Here is a 22,715-nt window from a genome sequence, read left to right as displayed (position 1 = left end):
TCTTCTTTTTTTGGCATAGAGATCATGAAGCCTTGATGTGAAAAGCAGAGAACGCTGCTGCACCTGGTGCCTGGACATTCCAGCACACCAGGTTTTCCCCTGGATGGAATCAAATGTGTTCTGGAAAGTAAGTAGCAACATGAACATCACCCCAGGAAACAGATGTGAGGGGGAGAGAGAGAGGGAGAGAAAAGACAGAGAAAAAGAGAAAAGAAGGGGGTGGGGGCGGCTGCCTGAGGAGATAATGTGTGACTGGAAATACAATGAGCAAATGAGAACTTCTCACTCTCTTTCTGTCTCTTTCTTTCTCTCTCTCTGATGCTCTTTCTCTTTCTGTCTCTCGCTGGGAAGCCCCTCTGCCAGCCTCAGCAGACTGTACCCTGATTAATCACTGCTATAATGTTGCAAGATTAATACAGAGAGCAGGCCTGTGGTGCTTCGGGAAGTAAATGTGAAGTACACGGTGGGGGGCAAATGCTCCATTTTTCAAGGGCTGATTTCTGCACCTGTGCATGTCTGATTAGCAAGATGATCGATCTTGGCCAGGGGATGTATCCAAATGCTACTATCATGTACTGAATTTGATGAAGAACTTCTTGACTTATGCATGTGTGTGTAGTACGAATCCGATCCCGATCATAATACTTCCGCCATCCCAGCGAACAGGGAACATTCTCAGAACTTTGGCTCCAGTAACGTTCATAGAGCATTCGTTCGAAGTTATCTCTGGTCTTTCATAATGTTCTCAAAACATTAGCACAACATTCTCAGAATGTTTCAGAATGTTCAGAAAACATTCAAAAGTAACATTCTCAAAATGTCTGCAGAATGTTAAAATGGAATGTTTCCTTAAAGTTTGCATAACCTAGATAAAACTGGACATTTTAAACGTTCAGAGAACATTCAGAAATAACATGTCGATAACTTAAAGGGTTAGTTCACCCAAAAATGAAAATTCTGTCATCATTTACTCACCCTCAAGTTTTTCCAAACCTGTATAAATTTCTTTGTTCTGCTGAACACAAAGGAAGATATTTGGAAGAATGTAAGTAAAAAAAAACAGATTTTACCCTCCATTGACTACCATAGTAAGGGGGGGGGGGGAAATACTATGGAAGTCAAAGGGAGGCAAGATCTGTTTGGTTACAAAACTTTCATTTTTGCGTGAACTGCCCCTTTAAAGGTGCTGTATATAATTTTTTTTTACGATACTCAAAGGGATAGTTCACCCAAAAATTACAATTATTCCATGATTTACTCACCTCAAGCCATCCTAGGTGTATATGACTATCTTCTCTCAGACAAACACAATCAGAGTTATGTTAAAAATCCTGGCTCTTTCAAGCTTTATAATGGTAGTGAATGGCGCTGGCGATTTTGAAGCCCAAATAAGTGCATCCATCCATCATAAAAGTAATCCACACGGCTCCAGGGGGTTAATAAAGGCCTTCTGAAGCAAAGCGATGGGCTTTGGTAAGAAGATCCCCACAAGTCTTGGAAAACCTGTATGTACACTCTAAAAATGCTGGGTTAAAAACAACCCAAGTTGGGTTAAAAATGGACAAACCCAGCAACTGGGTTGTTTTGACCCAGCTGTTGGGTTGAATCTTTAACCCAACCTGCTGGGTAGTTTTTATTTAACTCAACTGATGTTTTATGGACCACTTAAAATGAACCCAAAATAGGTTGGAAAATAACATTTATTAATATGTTTAATTAATAATAATTAAATAATAAACATTTATTAAATTGCTTATTAATAAATGTTCATCTTTTGATTATTATTGTTGCCTCTAGTAATTATGTGTCTGACTTTTAATTTCCAACATATTTTGCGCTCATTTTAAGCCAGCCATATAGTCATTTTTAAACAATAGTTGAGTTAAATAAAACTACCCAGCACATTGGGCAAACATTTAACCCAACCGCTGGGTCAAAACAACCCAATCACTGGGTTTGTCCATATTTAACCCAACTTGGGTTGTTTTTAACCCAGCATTTTTTAGAGTGTATGCAGATATTTTCCGATTTCTAGACCTGGAAAAGTTATGGAAATTAATAAAAACCTATAATGTTATGGGCAATTTTATTATGAGTATATTTTTTTATCTATATAAATTTTATTAGGAAGAAATGTCTATTTGTGAGTACTTAAATCAATAATACTAAAAAATAATAATAATAATTAATGAGTGTAAAATGGTAAAACCTCTGGGATTATGGAATTTAATTATTTAAATTATTTATAATTATTTTATTGAATTTTAATTTATTGCCACTCTTATCTTTTCATATTTGGGTAGTTTAGTCATTTATCTTGGGTATCTTCAAGTATCGTCTTTGACAACGGGGGGCTTTGGACTGAAAAATGAACCAGTGCATTAGGGCTGTGAAATAGCGTAACGTGCCAGTCTTACTAATGTTGCCGTTAAACAATATGACGGAAATAGTAAGAGAGGTACAGAATATATCTAACTTTATATATCTAAAAATATATGATTCAGCTTGATGAGTAATATAAGGACAGCAGCATCATATTGGCTTCACAGTCTCACAGTTGTGTTGTCATTTTAAATATGACCATCACAAATATTGTGTTACTTTTGATCTTTGATTTCTTTTAAATATTTGTCTACATTTCTATATAGGCTTCAGGAACATCCCTGTTTGCAGAATCAGTCATGACAAACACTGATCTAGGCGATCCAAATACTTGGCAATCCATAAAGTATCCATTACCACCCTGTCATTTTGAAGCTCATGTTAACTTTAGACACATGCACTGGTGTGCACATATCGAAGCCATGAATTATCTTGTTGTTGTTGATGATGTTCTGTCCTGCAAAGACATGACTCAATCTAATCATGCACACGTCATGTGTCTCATGCGGTGTCTTGACTCTGTATTTTTAACCGATAAAGATCCTCTTTTTATCAGGGTGCAATCCTAAGGAGGAACAGTGTCCTCTCAATAGAAATCTAGCTTGTTTCAGACAGCAGTATTTTGGGCTGTGTTTGGCTGGCTCAGAGATACTCTCGGGAGGGAGTTTGGACTCATTTGATTGCTTCCCGTCAGCAGAGTGCTCATGCAAACGCTAGATGAGTAAAATCACAGCTCTGCTCACATATCACAGAGTCTCCTGTACCAGGCGAGAGAGCACAGTGTTCTGTGAAGATTTGAGAAGGACACTGATTTAGATTAATAAAGGTGCAGTGTGTTTTTTTTTTTTTTTTACAGACTTAAGCAACAAAGGAATGGCTCATAAACAGTTGTGATGCTAAACACGGAAAGAGTCCAGACGTATCAGTCAAAATAAATCACAGATAAGTTGAATTCCTGCTGTATCTTTCCTCCCATAAAACATTCCCTCACAAGGCGAGCCGCCAATTTTTATGTTTTTACAACAGACAGACATAAGGGAGTTTCACTTGTCACTCCCATAAAAACTAATTTTATCTTTTGGCCAGCTTTAATAGCTCTTATATTTCTAAGGTAATCCCCTGAAGCAATATATCTCGCCACACGTCGCCTGAGAACTTTGAAAATAACCTAAAAACACAGTAAGAGCATCTTTGTTTTTGTTCAGTCGACCCTTAGCGGTAAGACTCTGTTCTCAACCTCAGAGCATCCTCACGCTGTGTTAATCTACTCGAAAAGGTCACCGACATGGACCTGCGCTCCAGACGTGCCACCTGCCTCCTACTCAAATGAACTAACACCACTATTGTTACTGTGTAGGCATAGACAGTCTCACACATGCTAACATTATCTGTTCCTAAACGTATAGTCTAGACAGCAAAGAACATTAGGCAGCAAAATGATGCTTCCTTAAAAGAGACCACATTTTGGTCAAATTCAAAAGCAGTATCACATGTATCCTTTGTGAATTAAGCAATCCTAGAATGAATTGTGACATGCTTGGTGAAAGAATTCATCTTAAAGGGATAGTTCACCCAAAAATGAAAATGTGATGTTTATCTGCTTACCCCTAGCGCATCCAAGATGTAGGTGACTTTGTTTCTTCAGTAGAACACAAATGATGATTTTTAACTCCAACCGTTGCGGTCTGTCAGTCAAATAATGCGAGTGAATGGGAACACGAACAATAAGAGTCGAAAAAACTTAAACCCTGCGGCTCGTGACGACACATTGATGTCCTAAGACACGAAACGATCGGTTTGAGACATCACTGTCGTTGTCAGAGTGCGATCAGACCTCACTAAGCGAGTGCTGAACGCAGTTGGACATAGTGGTGTATTAGAGGTAAAAAATTATATAAATACTCTTCAAACTGATCGTTTTGTGTCTTAGGACATCAATGTGTCGTCACGAGCCACAGGGTTTAATTTGGATTTGTCTATGCAAGTTTTTTTTAACTTGATAAATGGCCAAATTTTCATTTTTGGGTGAACTATCCCTTTAAATGAGAAATAATGACTGTAATATACTATATATGCTGGAGTAAATTTTACAGAGTGGTCACCTCTTGCATTGTCAATACAAGATCTTGAACAAAAATTATTTCACCTCTTGATGGAAATAAATGTTTTGATGTTATTTCCATTTATATTTTACGGAAGAGGATTAGGGCCAAGCAATAATAAAAAAATAAAACCATCTCGAGATTAAAGTTGTTAAATTTCGAGAAAAACTCGTTAAATTTCAAGAAAAAAGATTAAATAAAATGTTGAGAATAAACTTGTTAAATTACGAGAAAAAAAATCGTTAAATTTTTAGAAAAAAGTCGAGATAAAATGTTGAGAATAAAGTCATTAAATTACAAGAAAAATGTTAAATTACGAGAACAAATTTGTTAAATTATGAGAAAAATGTTGTTAAATTTCGAGAAAAAAGTCGAGATAAAATGTTGAGAATAAACTCATTAAATTATGAGAATAAAGTCATTAAATTACGAGAAAACAGACGTTAAATTATGAGAACAAATTTGTAATTTAACGAATTTGTTCTCGTAATTTAATGACTTTTTATCATAATTTAATGACTTTATTCTCATAATTTTATGACTTTATTCTCAACATTTTATCTTGAATTTTTTCTCGAAATGTAACAAGTTTTTTTCTCATAATTTAATGAGTTTATTCTCAACATTTTATCTAGACTTTTTTCTTGAAATTTAACAATTTTAATCTCAATTTTTAATTTTATTTTTTATTATTGCTTGGCCCTAATCCTCTTCCGTAATATTTATATATAATTCAATTTAGTATGTAATATGTGACCCTGGACCACAAAATCAGTCATAAGGGTACAATTTTTGAAATTGAGATTTATACATCATCTGAAAGCTGAATAAATAAGCTTTCCATTGATGTATTGTTTGTTAGGATATGAAAATCTGGAATCTGAGGGTGCGAAAAAAATCTAAATATTAAAAAAAATCACCTTTAAAATTGTCCAAATGAAGTCCTTAGCAATGCATATCAACTCACAAAAATATTTTTTTAATATATTTACAGTAAGAAATTTACAAAATATCTACATGGAACATGATCTTTACTTAATATCTTAATGATTTTTGGCACAAAAGTAAAATCAATAATTTTGACCCATGCAATGTATTGTTGGCTATTGCTACAAATATACTTGTGTGACTGGTTTTGTGCTCCAGGGTCACATATATGTATACAAAGTGTTGCTGAAAAAGCTTTGTGTAATTTAAAAAGCACCAAATATTTCACCCAGTATTTGCTATGTATTTTTATTAGTGCTGTGTTGTTAGCTTAGCATAATACTACCATCAAACTCTATAGGAACATATATATTATAAGCTCAGGAGACACATCACACCAACAAATGTCATGTTAAGATATTGTAACACTCCTCTGTATCTGTGATGACAGTGCAGTCTGTGGATGGACATTTCCACTGTGTGAAAGTGAGGGGTTGTACTGTTGTTTCACTATTAGTTTTCTGTGGGCATGTTTATTTGTGTTATAAATAACCCCCAGGGTTAGATCTGTGATTCTTATCAGATTGATTGAATTACGCAGGTCTTTGCCCTTACACACTTTCATGCAAACACAGCCCATACAAACATTTGTGTATATTATGTGGGAGTAGAATTAATGAGGGGAAAAATATACACATGGAAAACCCATGAAACATGCATTTAGTACACTGTGTTCATGGAAATTACATCCAATAATCAGTATATCACAATAGTTTGTGTTTTGACAGCACAACAGCAGTAGTTTTTTTTTTTTCTGTTTTTTTTTTTTTAAACACTTCTATAATGCTACACATGACGCAGAACATCCCGGCATTATTATGCCTTATTCATAAGCAGTCTGGAACAGCAGAAAGTACAATAAATTCCCCAGTAGATTTCTTGTTCTCTTTTGTTGTTGTTTTTTTTTACTCCCTCTTTCTCTACTCTAGAAAAATGAGCAGAAGATAGTTGAGAGATGTCTGTTTTATGACTCTGTAGAGCAGGGGAGTTTTTGGAGAGACAGGCACGGGGCTGTCCCAGCCTGACAGAAGAACTGCAAGAGAAGTCTCTTACATTCCATGCTTTTGAGACACAAGGTCTTTATTTATTTATTTATTTATTAGCCTTGCTATAAGGTATTTTCAAAGATATTTTAAGCACACTTTATTTATTTATTAGAAATAAAGATTAAACATTTTACTTTTTTTTGTATTTGTATAGTTTTCTAACAGTCTTTTTTCAGGCTACAAGTACACATACAGGGCCTAAAGCTAGCTTTTTGCCACACAAATTTACTGGCCAAAACTACAGTATTTTTACCAACCATGAGACAAAAATAGGCAGTTATGACACCAGTAATTTAGATGCTAGTGAAAATTCACAATCCTCTATTCCAATTTCCAGTTTCTCTATACCACCGTCAATTAATATCATTTTAATAGCCTACATTGTTAAACACAAGTAAACAGTCAGTAATTAAAAAAAGAACAAATAATCAAATTACAAGCAATAGCACAAATAAATACAAACAACAAAGACACATGTGAAATAAACAGTGCTTTTCAGGCAGGTCTAACTGTAGTTTTCAGATACACAAATTTAAAGGGTTAGTTCACCCAAAAATAAAAATTCTGTCATTAATTACTTACCCTCATGTTGTTCCAAACCAGTAAGACCTTCGTTCATCGGAACACACATTAAGATATTTTTGATGACTCATCCATAGACAGCAATATAATCAACACTTTTAAGGTCCAGAAAGGTACTAAAGACATCGTTAAACAGTCGATGTGACTGCAGTGGTTCAAACTTAATGTTATGAAGCAATGAGAATACTTTTTGTGCGCAAAAACAAAACAAAAATAACGACTTTATTCAACAATCTGTTCTCTTCCCTGTCATTATCCTTTGTAGTTTACGCAGTAGGCACAGTGAAGGCTTCCGTGTTTACGTCCGAATGCGACTCTATTGGCCAAAGCTGATCACGTGAGCAGAACGACGCATGCGTGTGATGCTGACGCAGGAGCCGGCCAATAACGAGTCGGCGTTCTGACGGAGAACCTGGAAGCACTGGACGTAAACAACATAAGAGAATAACACAGAAGAGATGAGATTGTTGAATAAAGTAGTTATTTTTGTTTTGTTTATGTGCACAAAAAGTATTCTCGACACTTCATAACATGAAGGTTGAACCTTGAAAGTGTTGATTATGTTGCTAACTATAGATGAGTCATAAACCTTTCTGATTTCATCAAAAGAATATCTTAATTTGTGTTCCGAAGTCTTACGGGTGTGGAACAACATGAGGGTGAGTAATTAATGACAGAACTTTCATTTTTGGGTGAACTAACCCTTTAACATTAAAAACGCAGACAGCAGCAGGATTATTAGGATGCTGTCACTTTAAGAACAAATGCACGCATGGATCATGCGTCTGAAGACATAACCGACTATGTTTAGGATACTCACTGAGACAGGCATTTTTTTTTTTTTTTGGACATAATTTTTGTGTGAATTTGTCTGTTCAAGCACAGAAAGGCATGAAGGAGAGCTCAACTTAGTGTTTGCGCGCTGTGACGTGAGTTTTAGGTCACGCGCTTTGGACTTCCCGCATAGCGTGCGAGCAACAAATTCCCTTTTGCGTGTTCTAGCGCTTGAATATTTACATTGGAAAGGCTTAAACTGTCGTGATGATGCAGCACTGACCGTCAACTGTACAGAGCGTCGTTCACTTTTGCTCACGTTCTCACAACATCGCATTGTTAGAATTAACCGGATATCTGGCGACTGACACAGTTTCATACACTCGCCAACACCGATCAATTTTTACTTGCTTTCGGCGCTTGGTGAGTGTTAATTTTAGGCCCTGTGCACATCATCTTCTCTTTATTATTATTGTTAGAAAAGGCCCCGTTGGGTTTTCCTCTGACTGTGTAAAGCACTTGTCCTCCGCCCACAGTCTCACCTCCCTCATTCTCTTTCTGTTTCAGCGTTTGATGATCTCGTCTCCCTCGATTACATTGTCATCAGTGTTGCACACCTTGAAAACCGTAACCACCCACTGTTCTGAATGTCACCTCTGAAATACCCTGTCAACGAATCAAGCATAAACACCCACATATTTCTGTTAAAATACAATTCAGTGAACAACTCAGCATTGCCTGACTGTGTATAGCTAATAACAGTAACGCGTCTCATTATGAGCTGAGCCAACGGCCTTCAGCATGAGCATGAGAAGCTGAGATGATTTTGGGAAACACCTCAGATTCTCTCTCGAAGGGGCCAGACAGTAGCGAAATTAAATGAAATGGATTTCTTAGACTAGTCGAAATCACTAACGGACTCTTTCTCAATACCAAAAAATATGGCATGTTATTTATATAAAATATTATTTATTGAACAATAATATTTAAATGAACAACAATAGCCATTATATCAGTTTAAGAAGTAAAATACAAGCAAACAGTTCAGTCAAACGTACAAAAGCAGCGCTGTAGTTAGTACAGGATTTAATTTCAATGTAAATATAAAGTTATGAAACTTAATATAGCCCATAAGCCAAATCTATTAGCTCTGGAACAAGACCAAAGATTGCCCATTTGATATACCCAAAACGAATTATACCTCATGTTTAAACACTATCCACTTAAAGGGTTAGTTCACCCAAAAATGAAAATTCTGTCATTAATTACTCACCCTCATGTCGTTCCACACCCGTAAGACCTTCGTTAATCTTCAGAACACAAATTAAGATATTTTAGTTGAAATCCAATGGCTCTGTGAGGCCTCCATAGGGAGCAATGACAATTCCTCTCTCAAGATCCATAAAGGTACTAAAAACATATTTAAATTGGTTCGTGTGAGTAGAGTGGTTTAATATTAATATTATAAAGCAACGAGAATATTTGGTGCACCAAAAAAAAAAAAAAAAAACGACTTATTTAGTGATGGCCGATTTCCAAACACTGTTTCAGGAAGCATCGTAGCATAAATCATCACTAAATAAGTCGTTTTTTTTTTTTTTTTTTGGCGCACCAAAAATATTCTCGTCACTTTATATTGAACCACTGTACTCACATGAACCGATTTAAATATGTTTTTAGTACATTAATGGATCTTGAGAGAGGAAGTGTCATTGCTCCCTATGGAGGCCTCACGGAGCCATCGGATTTCAACAAAAATATCTTAATTTGTGTTCCGAAGATTAACGAAGGTCTTACGGGTGTGGAACAACATGAGGGTAAGTAATAAATGACAGAATTTTCATTTTTGGGTGAACTAACCCTTTAAGAGCCAGCGGCAAATTCCCAAAGGACTGGCTGAGATGAAGCTGTTCTCAGCGGGTACATGAGCGCTGAACGGTCGCTGAAGGCCTGGAGCTCGCATCTCCGAAAGTGTCTACATTTTCAAATAGGCGCTATGTTTACATATAAATCGCATATCTGAGGTCTAAACAACTATATTCTGGCCTAAAAACAAAACTCTTTAAACAACATTCTGTTACAAAATAATAGTAGTATTTATAAAAATATGGTGGGTTTGCTCGTTCGCCACGACACTCGCTGTGAGAATACTGTGTGAGTGAGCCGATATCACATGGCTGAAAGACCTCTCAGCCAATCAGATTCGAGATCTGTATATATATATATATATATATACAGTTATGCTTCTTTGAATTAATTTTAGTCTATATTTCCATGTTAATTTTACAGAAATCAACTAAATGTTTTATTTAAAGATTTATCTGTTAAAATAACTGGATTATTATCTTGAACGTCAATGCTTCTGATTAGAGAAATGAATGAGATTATTTCCAAAAATTCAATATGATAATCTGGGCTTTGGGTCACCAAAATAAGATATCATTCTTTTTATTGATAAATTATGTATGTCAAACAGACACTTTGTACTTTGAGGGAAAGTACAAAGTCATGTCTAACAGAAGTAAATCTCTTTGTCTAAACATGTAGGAGATACATAAATCCACTGATGTTTTTATACTTGAACTTAGTTCAAGCAGTTAGTGCTGCTGTGAGGTGCATCTGGGATCCAGGCTGCCATAATAATCAGCAGGGAATGTTGTGGGAATTCCCCCTATCTGTTACTTTGGAATGTGTTATTGGTCTGGCATAATATTTAAGCCTGTAAAAAAAGATTGTTCAAAGAAAGAGAGAGTGAAAATGAAAAAGTCCAAGGACAGATGTTTTACTTTACCAGTCTGAAAATTTTCAAAGCTGTTTGTTTGTCCTCTTTCCTTTTTATTAACCCGTCTCAGACTTTTGTTCATTTGCATAGTACATGGACAATACATTTTTAAAAAGCATTTTGTACACCTATGTATTAATTCCAGTCAAATTTCCATTGGCGTCACAATGATACATTTCCAGTCCAGATGGTGAATGAGCAGCGAGAGCGGGTCATACTGACAGTAAGTTATTAATAATACACAGGTTAAGCAAAGATCAGCCATCCATGTGTCATGTTACATGTGATTATTGATGGATGGCCTGTGTCAGCGTATGAGAAATCAGTTTTCCCTCTGTATCTACAACTGAGCTGAATGTTAACAAGTGAGTAAATAAATAAATAAAGGGCGTCGTACAACAATATAGACAGCAGAAAATATATTTACATAAATATATTTTAGTTGCTTTAATTTCCCTGTATGTTTATGGGCATTTTGTAAAATTATTTCCATCTTAATATATTTATATTGTCCAAAATATATTTACAAAAAGTACATTTTGCATTTACCCAATATGTATTTTAAGATTTCCTCTTGAAGTACATTTTTAAATACAGTTTAGCATTTGAAAATCTAAACAGAATATATTTTAACCTTAGTTTTGAATTGAAGGTGTGGCAAACATAGCAAAATCTGATCTAAATACCTAGTAGAGAAAACTTTGGCAGTAACAAACAACAAGTAATAAGAGGTGTCCACATCCTTGGCTGCTGTAGAAACATCTTTCCTGCAGTATTGATCCTATTAGTTAATGTTTTCATCAAATGAGCCTGCTGCTGACGCATCAGATCTTGAAAGTCGAAGCAAAGCTCTGCAGTAAGACAAATCAGTCTTTAGGGTGATAGCATTGACCCAAAAACAGTGTTAAAAGTCAGACTTACAACAGTGTGACTTTCATCACATGTGCAATAAAGAAAAACCAGACAGAAAAGGAAGTTGCCGTTCCACAATTGTGCATGAATCATTTCATTCACACTTTGTTGTACATGTTTCTGGTTTAATGACAGACCCCTTTCACAAACAAATGCGCCCTCGTTATTTTTTGCTGTGACAAACTAGGGGCTTTCCTTGAAAATTCTTCAGCACGGTCCTAAACACAAAGCTCTGCTTATCTAGCCCTGCCCTGGGCCTGTGTCGGTGTCCAGAGGAAGTCCACAACAGTCTCCCATCACCCACCGCCCATACAATCCCTGCTTTTGTCAGGAAACACTGAACAAGCCAGCGGACAAGGCCCTGTTTGGTCTTCAGAGTGTTGCCATGTGGAGGGACTGAGGAAGTTAATAATTAAAACCAGTTGCAAAACATCAGCAATCTCTCTTTCACTAGGTTTGACCACTTCCTCTTTGTGTTGCTTACCATGAGGTTTCCCTTAAATGCACCATAAAATCCAAAATGGAGTTTTGTAGCATTTAGTTGGGCCAGATTTACAAAGAACTTGCGCCAGCACAAACCCTCTTTTGGTGTTAAAGTACTGTCAGGAAAGACATGCAGTGAAAAATTGGCACTGGACGGGTTATTTTTGCGGTTGACCTTATTGTATATGCATTTGTAGGAGTTTCCCTTTCAGATGCAATATTTTTGGGAGGAGAGTATTTAAATGAATCATGCAAGGTGATTTACTAAGGTTTGCGCTAGTCAATTTACTGGTATTCCTGCCATTATTTACCGCTCTTAATCCAGACGTTCTTGGTAGATTGCATTGGTCAAACGATCCGGCTGGGTCTGTTGGTGCATTCACGCCGTATTGTAATTACTGTAACTACGAGATTCTGGCTCGTAAAAAGCGTTCACGTCCTTGTAGAGCTCGTAATTACAGTTTGTAAACTGGGAGTTTTCTAAAAGCTACATAGCTGCTGTACCACCTGACCGCTGTAGATTCATTTATAATAGTGGTGCCATAGAAATGCATAATTCCCAATGCGAGGACGTGAACAGCTCCGAATACAACGTCACGTGTTGTCATCTCAAGATTCAGGTAAATACGAGGTGGCGTGAACGCAGCATTTGCACATTGTCAGTAGATCACGTGCAGAACTTTCCACTCCCATCTGCTTTTTTTTTAAATTGCGCACTTACGCTAATCTGCTCTGTTTAGTAAATCTATCCCTATGTCTCTTAGCTCTAAAATCATCAATACCAGCCACTATGGGGCCTCAGGCCCCAATAAGTCTTAAAAATATTTTAATTATTTAAATGAACATAATCTTAATTAAAATTCTAAAAACACCACTAAAAATAAAGATGCACAACACTACACTAATAATTTTTTTGTTTGTTTTTATTAGAACAGAATTACCAGAGGTACACATTCGAAAATCATCTTATACCCTGTCCTAACGCAATGTGATAAGATTCCAGTGACAAACAATTTGCTGTCAATCAGAAGAGAGTGTGGGCGGGATCTCTAAGCAAGCTCCAACGGCCCTCGCGCATAACCTGATATTGCTGAGTTCGACATGTTCCTGGGTCAACATTTTTGTCGATCCTGGAACAACATTCGAATCAACCAGATCAATATCAGATCAGATACAATACGGGACAAGTTTACAGATTATGTCAAGTTTAGGCTTAAAATCATGAGTTGGTGCTTCTACATCAGTGTTATTCATCTATCATTTCCTTCTGATTTTTGGGTAGGGTTCTGGGTAGGGTTAGGTTTAGGGGTTGGAATAGGGTTAAGACTAAATTTTCAGACTAGAATGTTGGTTCAGGAACGCATCTAACTCAGCAATATCAGGACGCGCGGCACTCACAACGGAGTGGATAAGTACATACTGAAATTCATGAATATTACATCATTTTAACATTATTACATACATACTGAGTTACTGAAACAATCTTTGTCATAGAATACACTTGTCTGTTCACAGTGACCATTTGAACGTTCTTGTTTTATTTTATTTATTTTGAAGATCTGAGGTGAATTATGCATTGCTTACAGTATGACTATAAAAGACACACAAACTCACTTTAGACACTTTTAACATTAAGTCAAGTATATAAACAGTGACCCGAGATTATCATTATCATACTTTATGTTGTTGTTCCAGTCTCAATGTCGCAGAAAAATAGAAACCTTAAGACATTGTGTTAAACAAAGGGGGGCCTTGGAGTCAAAAAGTTTGAGAACCACTGATTTATATGCTCCAAAAGCTGTATTTACTAACATATTTGGTTCTATCACATGCTCTAGCATGAAAATGACCCACCCACTGACACAACTTCTAATGAACATTGTGTCATCATTTATTCACCCTTATGTTGTTTCAAACCTGTATGACTTTTAAGAATGACTGTCTCATACAATGAAAGTCATTGGAGTTTTAAAAAAAACATTGGACTCCACTTTTTTGTATGGGTAGGGGAAAAAAATGAAGTCAAACAGGTTTGGAACAACATGAGGACAGAATTTCAGTTTTGATATAACTAAAGCCTGCTATCTATTACAAATAAGGGATGAGCCCTTCATTCACAGGCAGTGTTTGTATAAGGATCTCTCGGTTTATTTACACTACTGTAGAGCATATGAGTGATGTCACCTGGCCAACAGTGTCACAGTTTGTGTTACTCAGCAGTGACTCTCAGCACAGCCCACCAGCTGAACTCTGCCAAGGAGGGGGCAGGGCGCAGAGTTTGGGCCAAGGAAACAGAGGAAGCTGTCAAAAGGAAACGAAACTCCTGTCTGACTCCATTTTGTTGTGGTTCCCGAATGTGAATCACTAGTTCTAAGACTAACTCTGGAAATATTGGCAAGTGGGTGACACTGGATTTATAGTCAGAGTGAGAAACGCACCCCAGCTTTTTACTGTTACTTTTTACTCACGCAGGCTTACTCAAAACATCAAACGACTACAACGTCAGGTTATGAGACCTGTGGGATATTTATGAGACAAAGTCGGATAAGTTAAAAACCATGAGTTTCATTTCACACTTTTGTCACAGTTAACAAGTTAGCAAAGAGTTAATACAGTACCTGTCAGTTTGTAAACATTACATTTTTTAATGTTTTTGAAAGAAGTCTCTTATGCTGACCAAGGCTGCATTTTATCAAAAATACAGTAAAAAAATAAATAAATAAAAAATATTGCGAAATATTATTACAAATGAAAAAAACTGTTTTCTGTTTGAATATTTAAAATGTAATTTATTCCTGTGATATAAAGCTTATGTATTTAATAAGTAACTAGATAAGAACGCCTGGAACAAAACGTCAAAGTATCATCAAGTTATCTTTACCACAGGAATTATTTTACTTATAAATTGAAAAAAAAAAAAAAAAAAAATCCATTATAAAACCCCACAGGAAAATCTCAAGGGAATCAGTGGCAAATTATTTTTCTGGGTTTTGACATCATACCTGCACCACTGCATTGTTTAATAAAATAAAACATAAATATTAGATGAAAAACTTATACTTAAAAACTTCAGAAATTAGAAAACTACAAAAAAAAAAAAAAAAAAAAAACCTGAAATGCAATATGTTTAAGTTGAAGTACTAAAATTACTCAAAATAAAACTCAAATAAAAATAAATAGAAGTATTTAAAAACTAATAAAAATGACAAAAACACATAACAAAATTACTAAAATCAACTGAAAATATAAAATAAAAATAATTCAAAATATTAATAAATACTAAAATAGTGTACTATAGGTCTCTATACTCTTCAATGACACATAAGAGATTTTTGACCATGATGTACACTGTAAAAAAAATCCCAGTAAAATTTACGGTAAAAAAACTGCAGCTGTGGTTGCCAGAACTTTACCGTAAAAAATACAGTAGAACGTAAAAAAAAAATCTCTTAAATTTATGTGAAATAACGTATTTCATTAACTGATATAATGTTAATTTACCAACCTAATGAAGTACTAATATCTGTTTTGTACCTTTATAATACAATGACAGTCACCAAACGCAGTGGTGATAAGAGTCACATGATGAATCAAAGTTCATCACAAGTAGCTTTTCCACAAGCTGAGAAGGACAACACTAACATATAGAAGGAGCACACAGTGTCATTCACACACACACTAAACACCATCATGGTAACATGCATGAAATTTTAAAAATGCAATAAACATTAATTTAACAACATTAGATGTAACATCAAACCCTAATGTACATAACTGATTAGAAAAAAATGAGAAAACTAAGAAGAAACAGTTATTTCAATGAAAATATATCAAATGTGAAGTGTCACGCAGGGAATTGTGGGAGTGTCAATTTACGGGTTTTCACTGTAAATTTTACAATGAATTGTTATTTTTCACTTCCAAAAACTGAATTTAACGGTATTTTACCATAAAATTACATGAAATGTACCGTTAGATCTATTACAGTTATTCACAGTATATAGTACGGAAACTTTCTGTAAACCAATTGATAGTTTTTCACCGCAGCATTTTTACAGTCTTTTACTGTTAAAATCAATTAGATTTTTTACAGTGTATCATTCAGAGGACACGTGACATTGAGGTTTAAAATGGTTAGGGATAGTTCAAATCCTATACCAAGCACCACAAAGACTGATGTAAAGGGTCAGCATTATCTAGTTCAACATGTGATTTTGATGCACAAGGAGTTAGCACTAACACAACAATCTGGAATACAACACCAAGGTTAACTTTTTATCTGTACTCAGAGGGCCTGAGGACTCTAGCGTTACACCGTTGAAATACTATGTACATCAGGTCTAATGATGTCAGCCGGTTTGGAGGAGCACTGGATCTGCCTGTACTCAAACTGGAGCTGAGATAACCTTGACAATCATGAGAAAATCCTTTAACTGAGACCTTTAACTTCACAATATGCTGTTTTAAAGGGATAGTTCATCATTTATTCACCCTCATGTCATTTTAAATGTCCGAACACAAAAGATTTGCGAATGAGTTCTTCATTTTTTGGGTGTTTTTGAAGCTTGATAGTTACACAGTAGTTATATGTTTGGAATGACATGAATGACACAATTTTCATTTTTAGATTAAGTATCACAATAAGAAAAAGCTACAGTACATATTTAATGTCATTTGTTCTGATAAAGTTACCACCCATCTACAAGTCAAAATGTGTTTAATTTGATTTTTTTAGTGTAAAGTTGAATTTTTTTTTTTTCAAAACAACTAAACAGATTCTTTTCTTTGCTACTAAATATTAGATGATACATTCTCTAACTGAAAGGCTTTTAAGGACATTTAATCGATAGTTTAAAAAAGACAGATTCAGACCCAGATTGACATTTTGACCTATTATCACATCAAAGTATTCTGTTCCTCTGCATTATTCAGAGACCTACGCTGATGCATTTTTCATTGAATCATGGTGTCAGATTAACTTCTTTTCTGAATCACAATTAAATGCACAATGTTTCATGCACAGAACAAATGGGTGTGCATGGTATGGCAAGATAATGGCACTTTTTTAATGAAACAATGAAATGAATACTTTTGTTCAACAAGGATGAATTAAATTGATCAAAGGTGTGCACTATTTTAAAAGTTCAATTTCACATAAATGTTCTTTTAAACTTTCTATTCATCATCAATGAATCCTGAAAAAAATATATTAAGCAGCCCAACTATTTTCAAAATTGATAATAATAATAATAATAATAATAAATGTTTCTTGAGCAGTAAATCAGCATATCAGAATGATTTCTGAAGCATCAAGTGACACTGAAGAATGGAGTAATGCTGAAAATTCTGTTTTTTAAAAATAAAGAGCTTCAAAATTCGCTTTTTTGATATTGGTATGTGTTATGCACATTGTGTAGAGCAAAATGTCCAAATATGGTCAAGTTATGTTTACTACAACCCTAAAATGAAAAAAAAAAAAACCCATAGGAAAATCTCAAGGGAACCACTGGCGAATTATTCCTCTGGGTTTTGACCTCATCCCTGCACCCCTCTATAACAACTCTGCTACACTGTAAAAAAGAATTGTTGGTTTAACTTAAAGGTGCCCTAGAACTTTTTTTACAAGATGTAATATAAGTCTAAGGTGTCCCCTGAATGTGTCTGTGAAGTTTCAGCTCAAAATACCCCATAGATTTTTTTTTAATTCATTTTTTTAACTGCCTATTTTGGGGCATCATTATAAATGAGCCGATTCAGGGTACTCTGCCCCTTTAAATCTGGTGCTCTACACCCCAAGAGCTCGCGCTTGCCTTAAACAACATAAAAAAAGTTCAAACAGCTAATATAACCCTCAAAATGGATCTTTACAAAGTGTTCTTCATGCAGCATGTCTAATCGCGTAAGTACAGTGTTTATTTGAATGTTTACATTTGGTTATGAATGAGTTTGATGGTGCTCCGTGGCTAACGGCTACACTGTTGGATTGATTTATAAAGAATGAAGTTGTGTTTATGAATTATACAGATTGCAAGTGTTTAAAAATGAAAATAAATGCTAATGAAACATTTAGAAAGACAATTTACAAATATGACTAAACATATCATGTTATCATGGATCATATCAGTTATTATTGCTTCATCTGCCATTTTTCGCTGTTGTCCTTGCTTGCTTACCTAGTCTGATGATTCAGCTGTGCAGATCCAGACGTGTAATCCCTTTCATAATGTTGGGAACATGGGCTGGCATATGCAAATATTGGGGGCGTACACCCCGACTGTTACGTAACAGTCGGTGTTATGTTGAGATTCGCCTGTTCCTCGAAGGTCTTTTAAACAAATGAGATTTATATAAGAAGGAGGAAACAATGGAGTTTGAGACTCACTGTATGTCTTTTCCATGTACTGAACTCTTGTTGTTCAACTATGTCAAGGTAAATTCAATTTTTGAATCAAGGACACCTTTAAAAAAATTAAGTTATCTGGTTGCCTCAAAATTCTGATTTCATTGAAATTCAAAATTTGAGTTCATACAATGAAGGCGATTGGTTTAATCAAAAGAAACTCAAAATATTATGTTATCTGAACCACATTAATTATCTAAGTTGATTTGACCAAAAGAAAAAATGTTTTAATAACAAATCATGAAAATAATTTTAAGGTTGGTATACATAACAGTCACTCAAAGAATCATTTGGTGAAAAACAATTTTTTTTTAGAAAAGTAAAAGTTTTAGTTACTAGTTGATATATGGAAGGAAGAGAGATTTCCGTCTGTATAGTTTTTTCCTCTCAAAGTTCAACTGTCTTCACTGCTTGTATTTTTTGCTTGACAGCACTTTTCAAACTCAACTAGTTTTTTGATACATCTCCAGACATGTCCAGGCATGCTAGAACTTGTTGACCTGTGCACCTCTGTCATTTATTTCCAACTTCCTCACAAATGTCCTTGTGTTTCGCATGACTAACAACAATAAGATTAAAGGAGTAAATTTGGGGTTAGTGGAAGATCTGTTTGACATTACGCATATTATCATGATTCTGAACAACATTTTTTCCATTATTTGTCAGTGATATTCTTTGAGATAATGAGTTGTTCTTTGTGAAATAGCCCACTGACATTGCTGGGATCGGTTTAGTGAGTCAGAGGATCAGCACAGAGGTACGTTTCATGAGCTGCTTGCGTTTGAATGTGACTGCAGCCCTCCTTTTCCTCTTGATTGCAGTGGAAACAGATGGTTCTGCCTGATACCGCCCACTGGCAACCAGAGATCAGCACCTTTTCTCTCTCAAATACGAGAGATCAGTGTGACACACTAAGTCCCTTTGCTCCACAGCACTATTGGAAATACAAAAATAACCATATAGCAAAACATTTAGCAAACAAAAACCGTACGTTAAGGGTAAAATACATTTGATTACCCATGACTACACTGGACATTGGCCTTAATTAGCCAATCAGGCTACAGTGGCAGGTTAAAATAAAAGGCTTTCCATGACTACAAGCAAGTTCGTGGCAGATATCCAGGTTATTCAAAGCACTGTGTGAATGATTGCCTGACTTGCGGGGCGTTGTTTAGTGTGCTGGCCCATGTAGCCCATTTTGACAATAATTCACGGGATCGCTCTTTACTTAGAGATACACTCGCAACAGTGAGCGTGGACCACTTAGTGACAACATTAGTTGAGAAGAGAGTCCCTCACTGGAATACGACAATAATCATATTTTATTGAGCTCCTAAACGGGTAAGGAAATTTAGGGTAACCCATCATCGTGGCGATACCGAATACTACACTAAATCAAAAAATATTTTTAGATGGTTTTGGCAGTCATATTATCACTTGAGATTGACTTTATTGTTTTTATGTTGAGTGTCCCAGAGACTCCAATGATTTAAGGGTAAAAATAATATTATAATTTTGGAAATTTACCAATTTTCTTTCCTCTAACCTATTTAAAGGTCAGCTACTTTTTGAAGCTTTAACCCTCACAAAGTAGGCATGCACTTATTTAGAAACTATATTGTTGTAAAATAGTATAGTGGCGTTGTTTATGTTTGGTGTCAATTTGACCAAAACATATACTATAAAATACTATACTATATTTTTAAAAAGTCAAGTGGGGTTTCTGAGACGCCTTATGTATGTAATATGTAACGGGATGTGATGAATGTTAACAAGTTCAAAAGAAAATTTAAAAATGTCATAGAAATGTCAACCTGACATGTAAATACTTATATTCAGGGCCGTCGCTAACGGGGATAAGGGTGGTGATGAAATGATTTTATCTGAGTGAGGATGTGCAACAGTGACTCAGAAATGAAAGACTCATTTGTACTCTCTCTTCTACCAATACCTGTACTTTCATGTGTCATGCGCTGTCATTGCTTGCTGTAACTCTTCTACATGAGTGTAGAGCGGTAAACTGTGGTGTAAATGTATGTTTTGGCACATTATCGCTCAAGAGTGGTGTGGACGGAAAAAGGCAGAAGAGCGGTGAACCTGAGGTGTGGTAGTCTGTTGACTCAATCTGAAGAGTCTAACAACATCTCACTGTACAGACAGGTGGGAATTTCCTTGAAGGTGCAGATCAAAAAGTGTTTCATACATTAAAAAGCACCTCATTCTCTTAAAGAAGCTCTTTGGGTTGGCTTCCATGAAACAGATTACACCTGGTACACAAAATCAATTGTAATGTTTTTCAGTTGTTGTCATCATCTGCAGTTGATCTCGGTCAAGCTGTGTCTTAGAAACTATTTATTTGAGTCTGGGCAAATCAACCATTAAAGGGGACCTATAATGCCCCTTTTCACAAGATGTAATATAAGTCTCTGGTGTCCCCATAATGTGTCTGTGAAGTTTCAGGTCAAAATACCCCACAGATCATTTATTATAACTTATCAAATTCACCTCTATTTGGGTGTGAGCAAAAATACACAGTTTTTGTGTGTGTCCCTTTAAATGCAAATGAGCTGCTGCTCCAGAAGAGGGCGGAGCTTTAACAGCGCGCGCTTCGGTTGCTCAACAACAACAAAGCTGGAGAATCTCACACAGCCAAAATGAGGATTGTCAGTAACGGTGTTCAGCCTTACATTGTTCAAACCGGAGTCGGACACTGATGGAGAGATTCAGGAAGAAGTTACAACTTTTAGAATGAAACTGGACGTTTCTGAATGGTTAGTGGATAAATTTATGTTGTTGCTGTGGAGTTGATTCAACTCATCGACTAGCATGTGTCGTCATGTTCATCTTTTGTTGCAAATCCAGCGTTGAATTGACCCTTGTTTGTGAAGCAGTCCGGTGTAAAATGATGGCATGGCAACAACACTCTACTACAACAACTCTTCCTCTTCTCTAAAGCAGCCCAACATGGCCTCACCCCCTTTGTTGCGTGTTCCCGGGGGCGGGGTTTATGTAAATTTTGGTGTTTGTGTTGTCACCAACCCGGGAAGAAGCTCGTTGTAGTCCCTATCAGCTATTTGTTGTAGATTTCTGTAAAAGAAAATATCTCTCTTTGGATTGAACTTGAGCATCGTAACTTAGCAGATGTTGTTTATGCCCAAACAGCAACAAAAAAGTGAATTCAAGAATATGATATTTTAATTCATAGTTCTACTCTGTTTAGGATTATTCATGTGTTTTTGGAAACACATTTAGTTAATATTCAGCTGACACACCAATGTTTTTCTTATGTTTAAATTGTGACTTGTCATAGTCATTGTAAACACCTTTTGAAGGGATTTTGTTGTACACAGAGACATATTCAAAGGGCCTGGGACAAAATTATAACGTTGGACCCCAGCCCCCATACACTCAGAAGCATTGATTTAGTAGGTCCCTTTAGTCACAGGGCCTGGGACAATGTTCCCGGTTGTTCCCATTGATGGCGGCTCTGGCTAGACACCGTTTATAAGAAAGAGTAACAAATTACAAAGAGTACATACATACATGCCATAACCATGGATTTACGAAGGCCAAATCCTAGAGCAGTGGTTTCTCCTATAACTATTAAATCTCAGTTACCTTTTAAATTAGATCCATATAAATGTGTTTGGTTCAAGGAAATTATTTAATTCAGAAATCTGTGCTATCGAGGAAGCTATAGTAAAATTTCAGTTTGTGTTACTGGGAAAAGCCCTTAGTCTCACACCTGACTTCGACTGTAAGAATTAAAGCATTGAACTTGCATGACCTCTTTTACAGAGTTGACCTTCCTGTAAGTTCACATATTTTTCAACAAATACATGGGTAATTCTCAAGAACTGATGTCCTTTGTGCCTCAACGACTTACTACAGATATAATGAACAGGATACTGAACTTTATTTGACAGATTTCACACTGATAAAAAGTGTGTGGGAAAAAATCAATGGAATATCAGCCAACATTGTCCTCGTTCATCACTGTTAAATTGTATTGGGAATTCTAATGTAGCTTTTATTGAAATTAACAGGCCTCATGCCTTTTCTGAGAAAAAGTAGTATTTGTCTTTGTCCCTGCACTTTCCCTGCAATTTTTTTTTTTTTTTTTTACAGAAGAATATTGTTCTTGGCACAACGCACAAGAATGCTGGCAGTGAATAATGAGATGTGGTGCAATGATATTTGCCCCGGCTGTTAGGGCTAAGAGGAAAGACATTTCAACATTGATCTTCAACAACCATATTGTGTGC

The 22,715-nt window shown here is 35.7% G+C and overlaps 1 protein-coding gene across 6 annotated transcripts in view; it reads left to right on the top strand.

The window, feature by feature from the left end:
• LOC137002447 (dynein light chain Tctex-type 5-B) overlaps positions 1 to 22,715 on the top strand; it is a 72,225-nt gene that overhangs the window by 44,831 nt on the left and 4,679 nt on the right. For 5 of the 6 annotated variants that reach the window (XM_067362089.1, XM_067362088.1, XM_067362090.1 and 2 more), the window contains one exon: positions 20 to 127. The gene's annotated coding sequence lies outside the window, so the exon portion shown is untranslated. Of the gene's footprint in view, positions 1 to 19; positions 128 to 19,660; positions 19,792 to 22,715 lie in introns of those variants that run through there. The other variant, XM_067362086.1, reaches the window with a different exon arrangement.

Source organism: Chanodichthys erythropterus, chromosome 16 (assembly GCF_024489055.1).
Source record: "Chanodichthys erythropterus isolate Z2021 chromosome 16, ASM2448905v1, whole genome shotgun sequence".
Classification (NCBI taxonomy): Eukaryota; Metazoa; Chordata; class Actinopteri; order Cypriniformes; family Xenocyprididae; genus Chanodichthys; species Chanodichthys erythropterus.
This window is presented reverse-complemented; position numbering and strand designations above follow the sequence as displayed.